Source organism: Pygoscelis adeliae, unplaced genomic scaffold, assembly GCF_000699105.1.
Source record: "Pygoscelis adeliae isolate BGI_AS28 unplaced genomic scaffold, ASM69910v1 Scaffold75, whole genome shotgun sequence".
NCBI classification, from domain to species: domain Eukaryota; kingdom Metazoa; phylum Chordata; class Aves; order Sphenisciformes; family Spheniscidae; genus Pygoscelis; species Pygoscelis adeliae.
This window is the reverse complement of record NW_008824772.1, coordinates 5,636,085-5,644,901: the sequence shown is the minus strand read 5'-3', so window position 1 is coordinate 5,644,901 and position 8,817 is coordinate 5,636,085.

Here is an 8,817-nt window from a genome sequence, read left to right as displayed (position 1 = left end):
GCTGGCGGGGGCGGACGGCCGTGGGGAGCGGCGGCTCGGCCGCGGCGGCAGCCCTGAAGGGAGCGGCCAGCAGAGCGGCGATCCCTCTGGCCCCGCGGCTGCCGAGATACCGTCGGAGGGACGGTGCTGAGGGGCAGTGAAGTGACTCGGGGGTGAAGGGAACGCGTGAGGGGATGGAGAGAGCCTAAGAGTGCCCTGTGGCCTAAGGCTCTAGCCCTTTGGCAAAGGCAGGCCGTGGTGGGTCCCCCAGTTAAGAGGGGATGAGGGATAAGGGGTATCCCTTTACCAGGGCTGTGCCTCTGCAAGGGGAGGGTGACACCTGCAGATCTCCCTCTGAAAAGCCGCTTTTGCTGTAGACTAACGGACTGGAAGACTCGAAGGAGCCATGAGGTGAATGCACATGCTGGGTGCCAGAGGCACCATGGTGGGAATGAGCACGAACCAATGTGCCAAGCTGGTAATCTAACGAGAAATGTAAGCCACTGCAGAATCTGGAAGGGAAATCAGAGGTGTGAGGCAGAGATGGCTCACTTCTGTGCCTTTGTGTACAGAGATTTGGGGTTTGTCTTCTGAATTCAGTGGACTGGCTAAATCGAAAAGATGCATGTCCCTTAGTTTTAATTCCTTTCCTGTTCCTGTAATTCATTGCAGAGCTTGTACTATCCCAGGTTGTGATGCGACAGTTCCCATGTGAGATTTTTCTTTACAAAACTGATGTTTGTTATTGTGCTAAACTGCAGATGCCAAAGCCTGGTGCAGTTGTTTGCAATTTTACGGCAATAAATTGTACAAAGAACTTAAGCTCTGCACTGTTTTCCCTGCAGATGCAGTTTTGGACAAGAATGTAGTATTTTGGGAGTGTACTCGATACTCCTTTGAGACAGTCTACTTTCACAGTGTCTGAATTGAATATACATACAGAGTGCAGGAGTTCTACGACTGTGATTTCAGCTCTTTTAAATGCAATCTAAATTTTAGTGAGGAGAATGAAGGCCACAAAACTCCTGGTTTTCCTGAGCTGCTTGTTACCCAGAACAATTCCCTAGAATCAGTTAACAAAAGAACCCCACAACTCCAGCTGAGTTAGAGGTCCAGTCACTTGAGTGACACTCTAAGTGTTTTGGGGGTCTTAGAAGGAAATAAAATGGCAGGTCTGGAGAATTTTATGGTGTAATTTAGAGACAGTACAAGGAAGGGGAAGAGGATAAATGTGTTACTGGAATTGTAATAACGTAAGATCATGAGTTGTGCTTAGTGCTGCACAAGCATCTCATTAGTTCCTCTTTAGATTGTTCTACCCCCAATAAAATCTACTTAACTAGTAGAAGGTTTTAAATAGAAGGTCAGAATAAAGATACATCTTGAACAGAGATCCAGAGTTTGGATTATTTTGTGTCTAACACTAATTCTCTGTGGGTCTTGAATAAGCCACTAATAAAACCTGTTTTCACTCACAAGTATGCTGTATATAGAATTTCTGTCAATGAGACGTGCAATTATAGGGGCTGATAGACTGGACCTTTAACCTATTTGTGCCTTTATTTCCCCCTTGGTAAATCTGATCTAACTGTTCACCTCAGAGCGATTTAGGGACCTAGCGCTTGTAGAGTGTGTTGAGATTAAGTGAAAAACATTACCAAAATGCATTATTACAAGGATGGTTGGAAGAGTGGAAACACCCTTGAATTGGACAATGTTGCTATAGATTCAGAAATAGGACAGGTTATTCAGAGAGCACTTTTCCCATGTATTCTCGTACTAGATGACAAAGGGAAAACTCAAAAGGCAAATGCTGTGAAGTACTCAAGAGGCACTAAACTGGTATGATTTTTGGATCAGAGAACTTTGGTGTAAAGACCTGTTCTACAAGAAAGCGCTCTGTCTTAAGTCATCATCGTCTCTATTTTTTAATATTACAGAACTGTAAATTAATGGTCTAAAGGTAAACAAAATAATGTTACTTCTGGATGTTTATAGTAATGTGATATTCTGGTATGGAAACTCAGTCAATTCTTCCTGCAAATTAAGATCACTTCCCATACTTGCTTCAAAATAGCTATTAAAACTATTCCTTGGGTGGTTTTTTCCACATCCTTGTACTTCTTGGAATTGTTTCACTGTGTAAAGGCCTCCTATATTATTTTGGTAGGAAGTGAGTTTACAGAAATGAAACAGCTACTGCAAACCTATGTGTATAGTCTGAAAATGCTTAATTTCATGCTCACCATGTCTTCAGCGCAGGGATATACTGTCTCCTCTTGGGACCACAACATATGGGCAGAGAGCTGGCTCAGTCTGCAGTAAGCTTCCGCCTCTGAATGGCTTGCAGTGCCTGACAGATCCAAGGGAACTATTTGACCTCCCTGTATGTGCCTTTCAGTCAGTCCTCATCAGTGTGCTGCTGCGGGTAGAGCAGACATGAAAATTTGAGTAGGACCACTTTAAAGCAGGTATTGTATGCAAAAAAAATCTTTCTTTGCCTTTTTTTTTTAGTTAAGCTATCTGGCAAGATGTTGAAGTTGCATTTTAATCAGTATTTGATGAGTAGCATTTCTGAACAGTAGTGCAAAATAATTTAAAAATGAATTAAATAGGTGAGAAAATTTTGTATTGTTTAGAAAAGGCAATTGCTGTATGTCTGATTCCCCTACCCATTTGCACATTTTGTGACAGATGCTAGGAATTGACCATATTTCTAATGTGTGTAGTGATAAGAAGAATTAAAAGGGGAAGATTGATACAAAAGCTGTGTCTGAGTCTTAAAAATTAAAAGCAGTAGTTGAGTTGACCAACACCTCTACCAAAGCTGAAGGGAAGACAGTATTTCATTTTAGCTGAATGATACTACTTCCCAGCTCCTGTGTATTTTTTAATAAGTAAGGGAGATGCACATAATTCAATGTCTAATTATAAAAAATAAGTGAGATGATAAATTCCTCAAAAGAGAGAGATTCTGCCTTTTAGTAATAAACAGCATCTGCTTTGTTTTTCTCCAAACTGAAAGGTAATTGAACTGACAATTCCAAGCTGTCCTGAAAATGACAGATGACTGAATTGGGAGTAGGAAGAGAGCAGAAGCCCTTTTGTACTAAAGAAAGGGAGATGGCACACTATAGTTGGATCTGGTTCCCTTTTACAGATTTCTTTCAGAGCTTAAGCAGCTCTGGGTGACCCCAGCCAACTCATTTTATTGTTTAATTTCTTAATGTCAGCAATAGCTATTACAGTTCCCAGGTTGAGCAGCATTTCCAACATAGTCATTTTTATAACAATCTTGTCCTTCCCTTTGTGACCATAGAAACACATGTGGTATGGAAGAGAATCTGCTTTTATTACATTCTTCCTAGTTCACTCAGCTTTACTGTAAGACTGATGGGTGGTTTTGTTTTGGACCTTTTTTTCTGCCGGTTTTGAGGCTAAGCTAACTTTTCTTGTCTCATGGCCTATAAAAGTCAGAACAGTCCCTGTTTGTCTCACATGGTGATTAAGCTGCTTCACAAGTGCTCTTGAGATCTGTAATGAGTGAAATTGTGAAGCTGTTTTGGCAGATCAGCTGTTCTGTCTGGGTCACAAGCACCAACACTTATTTACTGCAGTTGGACAGATTCACAGAAACAGACAGTTGTGATAACATTTCAATATGTATGTGAGAAAGCCAGAACAGAGCATTAGGAGGGTTTCTGAGCAGGGAGAGCTGGCTGATGGTTACAGCAAGGCTCAGAAGTCAAGAACTATAAATTCTGTTTCTAATGCTGTTGAATTTATGCGTTAGTTTATTGTATGGCTTTGGGCAAGTCCTCTATGCCTCTGTTTTCCCATTTGCAGAATGTGGATATTCATATTGTGTATATGTGTATACATCTATTATATCCCTTTGATATTGTTGCCTTTATCACTAACACAAAGCTGCAAACTAAAATGAAAATAAGTAGTCAATATACAGAATAGTAGTTACCCAATCCATTCACTATCCTGCTCTCTAAATAATAGACACAGAAAACAAATTTGGACAGTTTTTTTCCTTATTTTTGCTGTCTGATCCTCTAATTAGTACTGTCACACAATGTTCCAGATACAGGCATGTGGGGAAATCCTATATCTAGGCTGGAAATCTAGATCTTGAATTAAGGTTTTAGAGAAACTCTGGTAATACCAGTTAAGTCTTGTAGACTCCATCGATGGGCCAAGCTTGTTTGGTGACCATTTTAAATCTTAATTGTAAATGAAGGGGATTCATTGCCTTTTCTGTCTGTAAGTAGTATCTGCAGGTCTGTTGCATGTGGCCTGACTTTAAGACTAGCACCTAGTTGCTAGGTTTTCTCAAGGTATTCAGCATCTTCCTAGAGCAGGTCGTACTCATTGCTCTGTCATTGCATCAGGCATGTTTGGTGAAGCAACTTTTGCTCCAAGACAGACTCAAACATCTAGTAAATGGAATAGTTCTGGATTTTATGGCTAATGTCCCTGGCTTGATTATTAAACTGAGGCCAACATGGGTTGATGAGAGAAGAAAAAGGCAAGAAGGTAATGTTCATGCAACAAATACCAACAGCCCCATTCCCAGCATTCCCTCCTTGCTGTGCCTACATTCCTGGCATTCCCCTATTTGCTGCACCCACTTTATTCCTGCTCATCTCAGACAGAGGTATATAGCATGTCAGTTTTTTTTTTTATCTTTCAAAACAGTCTTATGGCATTAAATTTTCAGCTTGCAAGAAAATTGATCAGGGCTATCTTGAGTTATCTACATCTATTCTACATTCCCCATAGCAGATATTCTGAATTGTTTTCTATGGGAGGAAGCTTTCTCTCTTGGTTCATACATCAGGATGCTTATATATAACTGTGATAACACATAGTGTTATGCTATGTGAACTGCAGAAATATAATGCAAAATCACAATGTGAAATTTTGAGCATCTTCAGATCTGTTGAGCCAGTCAGGGGTTTGCTTTAAAAAAAAAGATCACTACAATTCTTTGAAATCAGGAAATACATCAGAGGAAGAAAGGTGCATATTAGCAATGTATTTTATTACAATTATAGTGCCAGAAGCCATTAAAAAAAAAATCATTGCAACAGACAAAATTCCTTAAATTAGCAATTGTTTATTGTAGTTCATGATGATCACAGATTCTCAGGTCTGAGGAGAATGGGCTTAGGAACAAACGTGAAGACTACAGAAAGGATGAAGTGAGACATCTTGGAGAGCTCTAGTAGGAAAGCTTCCTCTGCCTGTGGTTCAGAAGACACACAGGCTGAAGCACGTGGAATGTAGGGTTAAGCCACATCATTGTAAAGAAATTGCTTACATTTCGGAAGTTTGTCAAGAAGGTGATCTCTCTGTGAAACACCAGTGCTGATGAAGCAAGGACTTACTCAAGGCCAGAAGTTCCTTCTGTGAGAGCTGGGATGTGATGTCAGATGCCAGCAACCACCAAGTAGTTCCTACTCATGCTCAAGGGAATTACACCCACCCTGTTTTATCTTTGATACTGACAGTATCTAAAGTACTCTGATTTTTCCTCTTGATTGATTAGAAGCCTGAAAGAATTTGGCCTCATGCAACTTTGCATCAAGTTAACATCTACAAATTAAGGATCACTTTTGTTCTCCACTCAAGCTTGGATTTTTCTTGTTGCAGCCTCTGCTCCACCTGACATATGATTGCTTTCTGGGCTCTTTCTGTCTTGCACTATCACCAGAAAAATTCTGCTGTAGGTAAATTCGCTCACAATGCATGCAGAACACAGAGACCACACTAGCTCATTCTTTCATTACTGTGTCAGTTCACAAGCTTTTAACTTGTGTTTGCCAATAGAGAGAACAGATATGAATCAAAGCTAGAGCAAATATTTTCTGACTATGAACTGTCTCTAAGTTCAATAGGTCTCCCAATAGTTCCAGTTGCTCTTTTGTTTGAGGCAGAGGCCCCTGGGCTTCAATTTAAGCTCTGATGCTTAGTTTTCAAAACCACCTTTGAAGTTGCATGTGTTGATGCTCTCAGCAAGTGGGAGTGAGAGGTCACTTCTTTATTCCTTTGAATGAAAAGAAACAGTCTAGAATATCTTGCTGGTTAGCATTTAGTTTCTTTCATCAGCCCTACATGGAAGTACATTTACTGCACACAGTAGCACTAAGATGGTGACAAAAATTAGGAACAGGTACATCCCATCTCTTAATACTTGCCAGAGTTGCTCATCTGGAGAAGCAGTATGTTACAACAACATATGCTAAGTTCATGCATTTGCTGTAACAACACTAGAAAAAGTTAATCTTTAAATGACATACAGTGGGAGTTCTGAGTCCTAATAATGTAGAAGCTTCCACAATAATTAAATTCCATTGCAAGGACATAGACATTAATGGAGCATAGTTTAAAGACCGTGTCAAGATAAGGCACGTATTATCACTATGGTTTGTCTTCAGTAACATTTGCACTAACATAACTGCTGTTACTAATGTTAAGCTTTATGTCATCAGTAACTATTGTCTTTAGTCAGTAATACGGTATTAATATGAATATTCCAAGCAGCAATTTTAAACCTTGTGTGGCTGCTTACACAAAAATATTGTTTTTAACAAATATTCCTCTGATCTAGTCATAGCAAAAAAAATACATTTATTTCCCCAGACTGCTCTGAGAAGTTTAAAGAGGTATCCAAAAGAAATGTCAGACACCAAGATTTTTCTTACCCTCAGTACTTCTTAAAATACTCAGAGCTAATCTTAGATTATATTTTATCACAACAAACTGTCATAGAAAATTCAAGCTATTTCTAGACTACAGAAAGCATTTGAAATTGATCCTCTAGCAAAACAAGGTCTCTGTTGCCTTTTTCACCCTTGCTTACAGCTATGCCAGGATTTCAGCTTTTGCTGTAATGAAGCTGCACTGTATTTGCACAGTAAGTTGTATATTTTCCTAAAGCGTTAACTTGTTTGCAAGCTGGGGGAACATTCTACATTAATTGGTTTGCAAGCAAGTATATCTCAGCAACTCCTTTATCAGGAATATCTTTCTATAACACTTTGATCTCTGCTATTTCTAAAATTTGTTGCTTGTTTGATTTTCTAGGACTGTCCTTTTAAAGTTGGGCAGCTGCAGCCTCTTAAAGTAGCTATCATTCAACTGGCAGCTGTTAGCCATATCTGGCTTTTCAAGTCCAGCTAAAAGTAGCTGCTATAACTTTTCTGAGAGATGTTATTTACCTTATAGAAGGCTTACTAAGAACTTCTAAATCATCATTTTGAGGTCATACATGAAACCAGAGATTCTGTAAGCCTGTTCTAGGAACAAGTACTGGGGACTTGAGGGATCTTGGAATCTAGCTCCTATTTCATCAATCTTTGTGTCATCCTAGATGAATGACTTCTGCATCCTCAGAAGGAACGTCTGAAACATTTGTAGCATCCTCAACTCCTATAGCTCTTTTTCTCCACCCTTTCCAATTTTTGAATGAAGTATTGGGAGAATTCACACCTTACCCCAACACCCAAATCTGGGAATAAGTTAAAACCCCTTAAGTACAATGCTTAGGAGGAGAAAATGATCTTGCTAAGGGTTTAAACTACAAATTTCGTCCAAAAATAACCTCTCGGGAATCTTTATCAAGCTGCTTAAGCATTTAGAATGAGAATGTCAGCAGGCAATATTTGCAGAACATGGTTTGTAAGCCAAATTGTATGAGGTAGCAGTATATATTCTGATGTTTGAATCTTGGTGTGGATGAAACCATGACACTCCCCCTGCAGAGTACAGCCGGGGAGATCAACCAGTGTGGTGGTTTACTTAAAAAAAGAAAGTGGGTTTAATTGGAGGCTAAAAATATGCATCTCTCAAAATATCAATTATCTATGCCTAAATTAGATGTAGTCTTGAACCCCAGCCTTGGTCCAGAATAATCCTAAATTTACATGAGTCCAGATGTGAACTCTACAGTTTGTCTTGATGCTGTGGTACATGCTGTGCTTAGACCCCACGTTCCCAATCTCAGCATCTTTTTGGGGGTGAGGGAGCGGGGAGCAACCTATGTGCCTCCCCCCCCTCCAAAAAAAAAAAGTAACCCTTATAGTTGGCTCATCCTTTCAGGGGAGCAGGAGCACGGTCGCAGAAAGCCTCTAGATCAGAAACTAGCTTTCCTCTCCAGAGCCAGAGGGAAGCTTTTTTTATTCGGTGGCTTTATCGACGAGTCGAGCCCTGATGTTTACCTAAGCAACTCTCTTACTGTATGTTGTAATTAGAGTCTTTTCAAGCTAAAAGAATGTTAGGAGGATCATATATTTAAACCCTGGAAATAGTTGCCTGTGCAATCTGAATTTTGCCTTCTGTGCATATTTTAATTGCAATGTATGACCACACTGTTGTGGTTTTTTTCCTACAGCATGGGTGCCTTAATCAGTGCTTGAAAGGGAGGATAGTTGTCAAGTAATGGCTCTACTAGGTGTATTCTTTGCTCTCAGGGTTCGGCGAGTGCTTCCACACCCTTCAGTGCCCGCTCCAACACTGCGTGGATGAGCTTGGCTTTAATGCTGGCGTAGAGTTTTCCCTGGTAGTTACAGGTAGTTTCTAAACTAGTTTCTCCTTGCTAACTCCAGTGTGGTAGACTGCCCTGTCTGACAGACAAGTGGAGGCACAGATAAATTAGGCAAATGCTTTGCACGAAGACGGAGTGGTTTCACCTCCAGAAACCTGTACTCGTGGCCTCTTCCCCCGGGGGATTAATATAGTCCAGCATTGCACGGCCCGTACTTCTGCAGTGCTCGGGAGGGCTCGGTAGCTCGGCTGCTGCCTCCCCGCTCGCGTCCACACAAATCC